The 14,114-nt window shown below is 37.9% G+C and overlaps 1 protein-coding gene across 1 annotated transcript in view; it reads right to left on the bottom strand.

Moving 5' to 3' along the window:
* Positions 1-14,114, bottom strand: part of CHST8 (carbohydrate sulfotransferase 8) — a 136,102-nt gene that overhangs the window by 19,745 nt on the left and 102,243 nt on the right. The window lies entirely within an intron of this gene.

Below are 14,114 nucleotides of genomic sequence, written 5' to 3'. Positions count from 1 at the left end.
GTGAATAAATTACAGGTGATGTTCCCCAGGAGCACTATGAGGTTTTTTGCTTTTTCCCAAGCCACTCAAGGCCGTGTCTTCTAAAAGTTTAATGAAGATTTCATAAACCACGAAAAAGCCCACTAGAATGTCGTGACCTTCTTCCATTTTCTGATATTGCCCCCAAATCTACATTTTTCACAATTAATAGAGAGAATATTGCACTTGAAAGACAGGATTTAAATGATAATTTATAGTCCCAAATACATGTTAAACAAAATGGAAGAGGTAAATAAATGGTGTTTATTATAAGAGATACCTTTTTCAAAACAATACAGCTTGGTATCAGATTAGTGCAATTCGCTTCCTGTAGCATGCAATAGAAAATTGGCAACGAGATGGAACTATAAATACTTCACTGTTTGGAACTGACTCTAGGTACAGCCGCTGTATGCCTGCTATTTCTTTATTAGGGATAGAGCAGGGTGAAATCCAGGTTGCCTGACTGTACTTCATCTGACCTGTAGCCTCTTTTTTTCTTTCTTTTACTGTAGGAGAAAATTAAAGCATGCCTGTAAGACCAAATGCTTTCTTGATAAAAGCCTCTTATCTTTTTCTTTTCCAAGAGGAGGGGATCCTACAGTGTTGACAGTGTAAAAAAATCTTGCAAGTGGTGAGCAGTTGTTGATAGTGCAATTGTTGATTGGTGATCTAAAGTAATTACCAAGCTCAAAACTGAAAACCATATAAACCATACCACAGTTATACTTCAATTATCGATTGTGCTTTTATGAGAAACTTAGCAACATCTATTTTTTGTTTGCTGTCTGGTGCCCTGGAGAATGCAGTAAGGTGCTTGCTTGAAAAGGGAAATAATGAATCCACTTGCAGCAGGGTCTTGCTGTTTTTCTTCCTTTTTTTTTATTCTTATTTCTGAACTTGACCCAGTAGAATTTCACAGAGAACAAGGTAATAAGGCTATCAATACAACCCAAACACTCCCTAATGTCTGGTAAACTCTTACATTCTCTATAGCCATAGAGTGTGCTCTCAGCTCATGCTCTGCCTTGCAGTTCCACATTGCTGATCAGTTGTGCCGGGAGGGAACTGCGGAGGCAAATACTTCCGTGACACCTCAAGTACTAGGAAGCAACCTGAAGGAAAATTAAGATTTTTCTGACATGACGAGACAGATAATGCATAATAAATTTCTATCTACCTCTGGAATTTGGCAGACTGAGGCAGACCACCAAGTCTTGTGTCACAGGGAAGCCTTGGTTCAGAACTGCTCTTGTTGCCGTCAGTCAGTGGAGTGTCAAGATTAGATCACATATATGGACGGCCTTTCGTGCTATAAAACTAGACTTCTGTACCTCTGTAAATGATGGCTGTTTTCCCAGCTAGTGGAATGTGTGGAGAATTATTTGGTATACACACATTGTTTCCACACTTGTTTGCTGCATGCAGAATTTGTGGCTGGTGAGTGTAAGGCAGGGAGTACTAAAACACCTGGGAAACAACTGATTGCTGTGCACAGCTCTCTTGCTTCTTGGGGCAGTCTAGCTATTGGCAAGAAAAGAACTTAAGGGAAGTTATGGCTTCCTTAGCTCTAGAAAGCCAGTGACAGATCAAAGGAGACTGGTGCTCAGGTGTTACACTTGTGATTTTTAGATGCTTAGGTGCATGGTTTTAACAAAGACACAATAGTGACATTTTTATGATTCTCTTTTCTAACTGTTATATTTTTATTGCTTTCCAAGTCTTACTTTCCTGACCTTTGTTTGATACCCCTGATTTGCAGAGAAACTCTGAGAGCAAAAAGATGCAGTTTCATGTATCATTAATTCCTTATTGCCTTGGTATTTATCTATCTCTTGATACTGTTCTTTCAGTGCTTAGTTTAGATAACAGGATTGTAAATCCCATTTCTCCTGCCTCTCCAAAACTTATGGGTGGTATAAACACTTTTGTATCCGCATTGTTAGCATCCATATATCAGCTGTGACACCATTACTGAGGAATATAGTGATCCTGTTTTCATTTGACTGTGTTAACATAATAGAAGAACACGTGTGTGCACTAATGGACAATCTACTCTTGAGTCAATGCCCCCAAAATCATTACCTTGCAACATAGTGTAATTATGCCAATTTTCCACCATATATAGTGCTAGAGTGTTTGTTTATTAAATATGTTAGGTATTCATCTTAATTTATAAACTGCTTAGATCTATTGGTATCACAGGTATCCAGAAAAATGATATTTAGTCGATAATAAGCAAAGAGAAGCAAGAACAGAAGAATTAAGACTGTAAATGCTATAGAGTGGATAGAATGACATGGAAATAGAGAAGATTCCCTCTGTGTATGTGGTAACTGAATTTGTACTGGTAATTAAAGAAATCAGGAGGTACCTGAGATTGGGAGGGCAAGAGCCAGGGGAAGCCTTTATCATCTTTAACATCATTTCTTATAAGAAAAAGGCTTTAGCATCATGCTTTCTCATAGGCTTATAGTGTATCACTGTTACAGACAAAAGCAAGACAGATATTAAAGATCGGACCTCTGCACTCCCTTTTCTTCCTGCCAAGTCTATCAGTGGATGATCACAGTCTGAATGACTGTGGCCTATGTGCTGATTTTTTGGAAGCTCTGCAGTGGCAGGAGCCTGGGCTGCTCTTGAGCCAGTGAGGAGTAATTTTCCAAGCAAGAAAACTCAGATGGTTTCACTGATCCAGCTCCCTGAATTTGCAATGAGTGTCTGCTGCCTGCAGATGCCTGGGGGACATTGCAACAGGAGAGACTGAGATGTTTTCTGGCACAAGGAAGAGGAATACAGGGGATAGAGGAATACAGATGTGGGGGAAGTAGCAGAAGTGGAAATTCACTGAGCAAGTAGACCGCAATCTGAGGAGATTCATGGTATGTTATTTTCATGGTGATCATGAAGAATTTTTTAGCCAGAACCCATTTTGGAAGCAGAAATGTGTGCATGAGTTTGCTCACCTGTATCTATACCAAGAGAGTACCTTTCCTTGTTTTTCCTACTCAGCTTCTTTGCCTCTGTTCTGTTCTCTGTAAGAATTTGATCTCCTTCAACCTTATTTTGCTTTACCACAGTTTTCCTTTGTCCCCTAGGTTATTTAAATTCAATTTTGAAAGAATCTCATTGTTTCTCTTCTTGTCATCCCTGCCTATACACTCTCTTTTTTTTCTGGGATCTGCATGATTTGCACCACAGATCAGAATCCCTGGCAGCGGTGCAGGTTCAGTTACCTCTCTGTGTCTTCCTTGCAGCAGGGCTGTTGTTATGCCCAGTGTGGCAGGTTTCTGTTAGGAGATCTCAGGTTAGCATAGAGATTTCAGGTATTGCATCCATAAGCGTGGGTGCTGAGATACCATTTCCACATTACAGAAGGCAGGGGGTTATCAAGCATAGTTGCTTTTCAGCTCAAATGTTAGGATTCATAGAAAGTATGTGATGGATTGCTGTGGTATGGAACAAGCTGAATGCGGGACAAGAATCACTGCTATAGAAACCTACAAGGTTGCAAAAAGATAGTATTCCCTTAAAACATAGGCTAGAAATGACCTCTTTTACTTCGTTGTAGTTGTTTTCTTCTCTACAAGAATATAATTATGTGATATACAATATACAACCTGTTTGCTGAAGCCATTTCACTCACTTCACTGGGACAAGATTTTTTTCCGCAGTGTTTAAAAATGGCTCACATAGCTACAGTTCTACAGATGTACCTAAGTGTGAAGATGAAATAAGCTTGGCCTCTGAATTATAGATCAAACTGTATTGTACACCTAACTAATGTGTCAAAAAGAAACTAAAATGTTGAAATAAGCGAGCCATTTATTGCAACACGACCAAAAGGCAGAACAGTGAAGCCTAACCTTTACAAAAGCCCAGCTTGCTTTAGTAGTTTTATATTTTCTAGAAAGAAACCCATTCATGCACTTCAGTAGATGCTGGTCTTTTATAATCTTTCACTTGTTCTTAAATAGGAATGAAATTTGTTAACTTCTGTGAATGCACCCAAAAGAATGTATCCTGGAGTGACTGTGTTAAGGATTCAGGTATCTGTCATAGCTATGAATTGTATTCTCACGATCTATGTAGAGTAACATTAACGTTGCATAATGATATTATAGTGGAAGCATGTTCAGTTCAAAGTTGGTATTGCATTTTTGTTGTCATATATTGATAGCATTTAAACAATCTGTTTGCATCTTGTAAATATTTGCAGCAGTTCTTTAAATTGCATAATGCTTAGAGTACTTTTGAGATGTAGAAACAACTTTGTATCAGTAAAGAAATCCTATGTGTTTGCATCTTCTAACAGCAGACTGTACAAACGTACCTGCAGAGTAGAAAAAGACTGATTAAGATTCTTGAAATTTTGCCTTCACATGTTTTTGTTCTACTGCTGAATGTGCTATTAGCCAATCCGGCATACCAGCAAACAAGATGTGAGGAGGCCTATTGAACACAGTAAAACAGCACAAATTTTACTTCAGTCATCTCTTTAACCATTAAACTGTCAATAACTCTATGGCCTTTTCTGTAACGTTTGCAGCTATATAACGTGATCAACAAAATCAGGAATATTAACAGGAATACGAAGTACAAGAAGAATGTCTCTACGTGAATCCAGTTGTTACACTGGGTTTTCCAAATGCTCGTTGGCAGTGTGTGGTCAGTTGTGTTTTAGTGCTGTGTGTGGATTCTAAGGGAGGCTGCTGTATTGCATGTAAGGAGCCATAGGGTCACTTCATTGGTCTTAGTTTTCACCACACAAACTGGTGTCATTAAATAGAAAGGATGTCTACATTTTTACAGAATAGCTATAGCCAAATAATTTTGTGACTTTGTTCGAAACGGTGAACAGAAAAAGATCTGCTTCTTAATGTTCTTGTTATGGTTTAAGGGAGGCTCTTAATTTTTTGTATATGCTGTTCTGAATGGAAGGAGAGGGACAGACATTGCTGTCTTGCTTCAAGCATATATAAACGTTGTAGAATTCAGTGGGTAATCTGAGTGTGTAAAGAAACTCATACATCCATAAGCAAAGGTGATTTCTGTTTTGTTGAAAACAAGAACATCAGAGCCTGAGATGAACAATGTGAAGGCTACAGAAAGTTTTGTACGTCCAGAACTCCCTAGTCATCCCGATTCTGAGTGGATATATGCAGACAGCTATGTAGGGTCACATTCACATGTATCACACAAAGCTAATTGCTCGTGGCCGTTATGCTCTGATATTAAAATTACTTAGAAGCAGGTTTTACTAAAATATTTCTCTTGAAATTTTATAGATTTTTATAGACCACGATCACCCAAGTTCTGTAGAAAATTGGAAGCTTTCAGTTGAAAATCTGTTCTATTTAATGGCTGAATCAAATGCCAGTGTGTTAGCAATGGAAGCCCTGGCTGGATGGCATGCTGGTCTTTCTGTTAAGCCAAGATCTTCCCTGGGGCCATCTGCCACAGCTGGGCCGCAGGCCAGCTCCATGCTGCAGAGCGAGGTGTTGTGGGGACAGTGGGAGGTGTGCCTGGCCAACACCAAGGCTCAGACCATGGCTTCTCTGGGAGTTTTAGTTCTTTTGAGATGTGCTTGGTTTATAGCTTTGTTTCTCTGCAAGGTTGTTGTGGTTTTCCTCAGAATGATTTTCTATTTCCTCTGCCTTTGAAGATTTTTCACCTCACAGTATCTGTGTAAATTATTTTTCCTAAAAAGTCATTTTCAGAAGACTTATTTTCTGATCTACAGCATTGGGAAATGCAGAGAAAACTATGGATGTAAAACAACATGTATAAAGAGAACTAAAGAAACAGAAAAAAAGAAAGAAAACTAAGTCTTAGGTTTATGGTAAACGTTCTTGGTCAAATGAAGCATAGCAGGATTTTTCACTGTCACTATTATTTTTCTGGGAATGTAGAGTAAAGCCAGAAAGACTTCCACATCAGTGATGACTACGCAGTTTCACTAATTGTAACAATCCTTTCTCTGCTGAGTGTGCCTGTAGGAAGCTGAAACCATTCCGATGATTTCTCTTAGGCCACTGAACCTCCATTTGATGGCAATAACTTCTTGGTTACTACAGCCCTTTGCTGGAATCAAGAGCAGTGACCTGGACGTGAAAGGCTCTGTATCCCATTCCAGGCCCCAGGTTAGCTGGTCTTGGCCCATTTTAATTTTCCTCTGCAAGCAACCACTTCTGCCTCTGGAATTACTGACTGAAACAGGCAGCAAAGAAATGATTCTGCTGCTCATATTTCCACTTAGGTTCAGTGATTGGGATCACAGCAGAAATGTGTGGTGAACTGAAAGGCTCGTTCCGCTTTTCTTAATCGTTCTCTGTGATATAAATGTTACAAAAGTGCTGTGTATTCCAATTAAATTTAAACAGTAACTCTAGCAGGGAGCAACTGCTGTGCACTCACAGGATAAATCAGCTTTCCTACTGAGCTCCATAGTATATTTAAAATAAATAAATTAAAAATTTCAGTAATCTCCATAAAAAGCATATGTATTTTTTTTTTCTGACTATTTTGCTTAGTCCTTCCTGTTCTTATGCCTCAAGGATAATGAATTCCTCTGATTCCATGCAAGATGAGATTCCTTCTAATTGCCAAGAGCCTTAGCCAGTAGCATCAAATCTCCATTGCTGTTCACAAGCAGACGATGGAACCAAGATCAACTTATCAGCATTGAACTCTACTTCTGCAGCCTCCCCGTGTGATGCTGGGCAAGTCATTCCTCTTTATAAGTGGGAATAATTATGCTTTTTTTCTTTGTCTACCTCAGGTGGAAAACCTCTGGACCAGAGATTTTTTTTTTTTTAAATCTACACTGATTGCAGTGAGTCTAGCACTGAATTCCAGTTGGGGAGAATTATCATGGAGAAGAACCAAATCTGATTTGTTACAATTATTTTTGTTGTTGTGTGTGAACTCATGGAATTTGGCTCATTAGTGAGCTAAGAAGATCCATTTTGTGTAACTGATCTGAGCAGATAGTGTACACACACTTGCCACAAGATGTATATCTGTACACTATATATCCCTTACTACAAGAATACACATATACATCCCATCACTACAAGAAGGCTATGGAGTTGCTCAGAGATGTGGAGAGTAGACTGATGAAGCCAGTATAGGCTGTCCCAGGAAGTAGTGGAGTCCCCATGTACTTAAGAGATGAGTAGATGTGGCACTAAAGGATGTGGCTTAGTAGTGAGACTGAACAGGTCAGGTTGATGGTTGCACTTGGTGATTTTGAAAGTCTTTTCCAAACTAGATGGTCCTATAATTCTGTGTATACAAAGTGTATCTTGTCCATCAAGGTAAGCTGTCAGGGGAAAGCACTCCTCGTACAAGCTTGTGATGAGTGACATCACGCTGTAAGGCAAAAGATGAGCCATGTCTTAAGACAAATGTTTTTCACACTTAGCAGAACAATCCAGGGCTGCTGTTTCTCCTGTGGTGGAACAACAAAAATGCATTTTTCACTTGGCTGGCTAGAAATACATATTTTAACATTGTCTAGGTTTCTTTGCATCTCTTGCTACTGTAAAGTGAGCAGAAATGACCTCAGGAAGGCATTACTAAGACCTGAAGGTTGCTTGTGCAATGTTTTGACTGACAATGCAGTCATAGCCAAAAGGCCCAGACAGCCAACTGTGCCTTTCTGTGGGCTCCAACCCGACCGAAAAGAGAACAGATTTAATTAAGGCTATTATCGATGTAGCACTGCGTAATGATTTACCCCAAGTGAGAGTCAAAATCTCATTTGTTGGAGGTTAATATAACTTCGTATGTTTGAAAGGCTATAGCTCTGTCTGTTAAATGTAATAACTGAAATTTTGTATCTGCAAGCTTAGTTGTTCCAGGCATAAAATGAAAACCATCTCTATATTTACTCAGACCATTTCTGTTGTTTGAATCCCTTTATGGATACATGAAAGAAAATCTGATGAAATGAATTATAGATATAAAAAACAACAAGAGTTACATGCATTTCAGATTTTTATATTGTATAAAGGGAGTCTTGGGAGTAGAGCCTGACAGAATCTTTTTTTTTCTCCATTTTTTGCCTCTATTAAAAAAAAAAAAAACCAACAAAACAACAACAACAACAAAAAAAAACAACAACCAAACCAAACAACCTAACCATTGCATATGAAATTGAGATCAGGATAAAGTATTATATTGAAAATTATCTTTTTACACTCAAAATAGAAAGGATTGTGAGGCAGCAGGATGCCATGTGCAATGTAGAAAGTCAGTAGCAATAAAGAATGAAATTTTACAGGTACATCATTCTACAAAATGCATCAGTGGCACAGTAATCTGGAAGAAGTCTATGCAACTGATGCTAGTTTGTCGGATTACCATGTGAAGCACATGGCTATCATGCAGTGTTGCAATGAACTAAAAACCCTGTAAAGTGCTACCAATTAACAGGGAAACAGTAACTCACTTTGAGAAATGGACATCTAGTATATACTTTCTCACAAATATTTATGATCTTTAAAGGTGATCATAATGTCTGCACCAGAAGTAATGATGGCGCAATGATTTTGCCTTCCCAAGGAGCACAGTAAAATAAATGATTATGAAGGCTTTCTAAAATCAATTTAGATGAAGACTTAATATTACACAATTAAAAACATTTCCATTTGTTATCATATGCAATGAAGTAAGAAGCAGTGTTATCTTTGAATTGTTAAGTTGGTGTCTTGTGCATCTCAAGGTGATTTTTGCTAACTACATTTTTCTCCAAGTTTTGTATTGTCTTATTAAAGTGGGTCTTTTGCTAATCTGAAGATAGATTACATCTGCCTTAAACAGGAGGAACGGGTACCTGAAAATTTTGTAATTATCCACTTATTCTTAATGTAGAACTCATTTACTGCTATGCAGTTGTCTGTTTCTGGTTTATTTTCTGGAAGTAACGGGGAAAAAAGGAACAAAGTCAACACAGAATGAAAATCTGAAAGCAAACAAGCACTGCAGAATGATTAATGTTTAAAGGAAAACTGTTGGATAGTGGTGTTGAGCTGATTATAAGCATGTCTAAGGAAGTAATTTTTCTCTTTAAAGTACACATCAGCCCTGGATTTGCAATACTGTTAGTTTTATGTCTTGCTTATTTATCTGAATAGTCTTTAGAAAGGAAGAAATGCTTGAAAAAACTCTTTAAGAGTTGGTTTATTTAAATACTGCTGAAATATTTATTTTAGAAATGTCTGACTATTTAGTCCAAGATCTCAAGCCACAGTTCAGGTTTATATTCTCAAATTAAACTCTTCCTGGTTTAACTGAAAAGTGCAAACTGAAATCAGCTAGTTCTGTCACTGTGATGTGCTGATGTTCCTCCTTGATCAGATACAAGGATGTCTCTGCAGGTTCTCTGGAGCTTGATGCTGAGTCTTTCTGTTCCCAAAGTTCTTAGCAGTAGCTATTTAGGCAGCCATGTTAGAGACCTGTAGGATGTAGCTGCTGATGCGCTTTGTTATTCTGAGGAGGTGTGAAGGCAGTTTTGATGCTCTTCAGCATGCAGACTATTTAGGGCCAAGGTACATGAGGCTAGGTTCAGAAGGAATTCTAGATGATGGCTTCCTTGCCAGGTCATTCTTGACTGGTTTGAAGCTAGTTACTGTGGCCTATATAAGACGTACAGCATAGTTTGTCTGAGGGCCTTAAGTGATATTTTGTAATGAGATGAGCAGAGAAAAAAAAAACTTCCTCATGACTTAGGAAGGCAAGTGAAGGGGAATGGTGAGGCTTCCTGGACCAGAGAGACTCCTGATGGTCTGTCGATTTCAGTACCATGAATGCAGGATGAAGAATGATGTTGGCCCTGCTTTGGGCACGTGGTGGAGCTAGAGATTTCCAGAGGGTTCTTGACCTGAATTCTTGGTGGTTTTAAGAATAAATCAAGCTGCTGGATTAAGAGAGTAGAGGAAATCTTTTGAACTAGTGGTGGCAAGGTGTCAGATATGATGAACACAAGCTGTACTGGGGAGGATGAAAGGTAGGAGGAGCAAGGAGGAAATGAGGGAAGGGGAAGAGATTGTTGTCTGAGAGGATGTAGGAGGCCAGTGTTGCCATGTACCCATCGTCCAAAGAGGCTGCTGGGTTAGCTTTGCTGTGTGACGGTGCTGTCATTAGCAAGGGTAGTAGATTCCTGGTAGAACTAGATACTGTAAAATCTCATTATGCATTTTTCTTTTCATATGTCTGGAGTATTATTCCAGATCAATCTGCCTATATTTACTAAGCCAACACTTGAATGTTTTCCTTCAGATGTAAACATTTCTGCTTTCTGAAGAGGTAAGTTTTTGTAGAGTTTTGTTATGCTTGGATTAAAGGCAGAGACTTCTTTAAGCACTGTTAGCTAGCGGTGTTATTTCAGGAGTACTAGCACATTCAGATACAAACAAAAGATGCTACAGACCTCAAATTCTAAGAGGAAACTTGGAGACGATGAAAAAAATGATGGACTGGAAGCCTTCATTATTACTTTTTCCTCAAACCAAAGAGAAATTTATCACAAAACTTGACAGTGTTTCTAAAGCTTGAGCTATCCTGTTTAAAGTATGTAGTTTTCACTCCTTCACCATAAAATCTCACAGAAATATTCTGTGAAATAGGAACAGTCAGCTTGCAAATACAGTGTCAGTCTAGTTTCATGGATAGCTATCTATCTACCAGGAGGTCACAACGGCATGCAATCAAAAAAGACATCCCAAGCTGTTATCCTATTTCCTTTGAAGTATAACACAGGCTGCAGCTGTCAGAATTGCACATTGTATTCTCAGAGAGCAGATAAGTTAGGACCAAAACGCTTCTGTTTTCAAGAATTTAAATAATTAACTGTAGATATTTGATAATATGCTGTGTTTCTGACTATCCACATTTACTGGGTCCATGTAGGAAAAGAAACAGGTCTAAGTATTGCAATTTTTTTCATTTGACACATTCTATGAATCTAATGTTGTTACAAATTGAAACGTAATGGATGTAAAAATAGGATAAAATTATTTTTGTAAAAGTGGTGTCAGTCAATTTTAATGCATCCAATTAACACAAGATTTTCTCAAGTACTAGTGTTCTTTTAAATAGTATGAATAACAACAGTTGCTTTTACTAAGTGCTAGTATGACTACTACTGTAACTTGGGTTTCTTTTAAAGAAACGCATTTCCTCCTTTTAGGAATGTTTGTAAGGACCAGGCTTCCAGAGTAATGTAATCTCAGTGCCAAACCTGCATTGTGCCTTTACTTGTTTGAATGAGTAAACCTGCAGAGAATGTTTCCTCCTTAGAATCTGGCATTTTTACAAAAATTACAATAATTTTGCAAGGAGTTTCATTTCACTTGACATTATTTTTCCAGTGCTTTAGTGAATAATTCACGCTGAAATAGGTGGGATGACCTGTGCTAGAAGTTGGTATGGCAGACCTTGTAGCTGTGGTAATTGAGACTGAATAATTGATCAAAATCATTTTAACTTCTTGCCCTGACTTTGTGAGTTGCAAATATTGTGTTGTAGGCACTGCATTCACCCTTTGTTAGACTAAGTGGCTAAGAGCTTTAGTGTCTCATCTCTTTTAGAATTAGAATACAACATGAATACAACAGCCTCAGTGTTTAAGATTGCAGTAGATCAAAATGGTAACAACACAGGCTTATGATATGAGCCGTAAGATCTCAGCTTACTTGTGGGTCTCACAAGCCATTGCTATTTAGTGTTCTGCCTGTTGCTGACGTGCAGTGTACAAATGTGTGTATTTTGCTGAATGGCTGAAGTCAGAATACCATCAAAGTTATGGTAATATTTGTGATTACTGAATGCTAAACTATGAGCTACTTTTCGTAGCTATAATGCTATATGTCTTACCTATAAACTTGGTCTATTCTAGAGATTTCAGAGCAAAAACAAGGTTTTTTAACTTTGTAGCAGATAACATGCGTATGTATGAATTTCTAATTCCTGTTCACAGCACAAAATAGCTCTGTAAAAGATTCATCACCGAGTGCCTTTCCTGCCCAGAGCCTTTTCCTGGACAATATAACTGCATGAGATCACAGTTACAGGCTGACTGCAGCTTACCTGCTCTGGTTTTTGTTAGACTTATAGATGAAGTTACTTAGATATGAACTTCAGTTTGTTTCTTGCATGAAAATTAATAAGATAATCAGTTTGTAGATGATATTTAACTCTCTACTGAATAGGAGGTAAATTTACTGCATAAAAACAAAGTGCAGAATCAGTGAGCCAGTTCACTTCCCTTCGGCCCTAGTTTCCTAGTACGTTCTTGCTTTTGGAAAGTTAGGAATGATGTGGAGCTGTGACTATACTGTCTACCAACAAACATGTTGGACATCATCATAGAAATGGTCAAAAGTGCTTAAAAAAAAAAAGATGGGACTGTGTAATCTCAGACAAAGAGACAGCTACAGAAACAGAAGTACTGAGCAGCGGGGTGTGTAAACCAGAAACAAGCGAAGAACAACAAAAAAACTCATTATGTTTATTTTTTTAATTGAAAACTCTTCAGCATTGACTGTAAAGCAGTATGCCTTTCCTTTCTTACTAAGTTAATGCTTTTAAGGATTTTTTCATAGCTCTTTGCCAGTCTAAGTCATTTATAATTACCCTATTTACCATGTCTATTAACATGTAGTCACTGCAAGACAACCTTAGTGTATTGGATGTCAAAAAAAATTGCCTGCTATTAAATATCTATTACAAGGGTAAATGTTCCTTAATTAAAGCACAAAGGAAAAAGATAGTTGGCTGGCATTTAGTAAAATATTCATAACAGGTTGTCATGCTCCAGTCAACAAGGAGTCAAGAAGAAATGAAAAGAATCCTGTTTAACTCCACGTCACAGAAGAGAGCTTATTTCTGATGTACAGTGCTGATCTATTTCTGCTTCCTATTTACACAACATTTGAAAGGCAGAATGGTTTGATGTATTGTGCAGTTCTGCATTAACGTGCTTTATCAATGAAAAATACTTCAGCTTAACTTACAGTTTAACCAATGAAAAAAAAGAATACAGAGTTCTGAAGCAAGCATTGCTGCCAAGTCTCTCGAGTCATGATGGGGACTTGAGCAGCATCAGGTACAGACAGATCCCTCCTGGAAACCATTGCTTCCTTGGTGCTGACAGGAGAGCAGCGAGCATATGGTGATATAGGGGACCAAAGGAAGTCTGCTAAGTTTATTTTTGTTTAATGTTATTTGACAATGCAGTCTTTCTTTTACAACAGAGGGTTAAAATTCAGGATCTGATGAGACAGCTCAGATTTCTTGAGTAAATAAAATTCCTGAGCATTTGATGTATATGTTCATTCTTTATCCTTCACGTTGTTTGTCGCTTTAGATTACGTGTTGGGTAAGGCTTTTACTTTGTCCCAACTTGAATTCTGATCAAAACTACATTACAAATGACTCCTACCTATCGACTCAGAAGTGAATACAGCAGCAACCTGACATTAGGCCAACATCATTTGAATTTTAGTAGAAAATGTAGATTTGAATGTTAGTGATGGAAATGTGTTGATTGGTTATCTGAAAATGATAAGATGCAAGTCTGCTCGGAGATCTGAAATGATGTAATTTCAGCAGGATGGATTAGTTTTCAAAACTTTAAAAGTACATGAAAGTGCAATTCTTCACATGATTTTGCAGATCTGTGTATATTGCCAATAGATTTTTTGTGTGTGTGTGTATGGTAGGAATCGGTTACCAACTTTCAAATCTGTAGGAAGTAAAGAGAATTAAGACTGTTGTGATTCTTCCTTTTGCATTAAGATGTGACCTACTTATCCACTTCCAGTTGCATGTTAGTCTTGTTCTGGCTTAAAAAAAAAAAAAAAAACAACAACAAACAACCCAAACAAAACAGTGCTATTTTTCTTTGCCTACTCTATTCTGTCTAAGCCTTCCTCTTAAGATACATCCCTGACAACTGTCCCCATTTCTCAAGCTTTGAAAAGAAGATGGTTATAGTTTCCCAACCTCAATCTGCGCAGTTTGAAAACAAAAAGATACTGCTCTGTCAAAAGAAGTTCTCCTTTTTGAAAAGCAAAAGAAAATTGTCTAGC

Source organism: Phasianus colchicus, chromosome 13, assembly GCF_987193195.1.
Source record: "Phasianus colchicus chromosome 13, bPhaCol1.hap1.1, whole genome shotgun sequence".
Classification (NCBI taxonomy): Eukaryota; Metazoa; Chordata; class Aves; order Galliformes; family Phasianidae; genus Phasianus; species Phasianus colchicus.
This window is presented reverse-complemented; position numbering and strand designations above follow the sequence as displayed.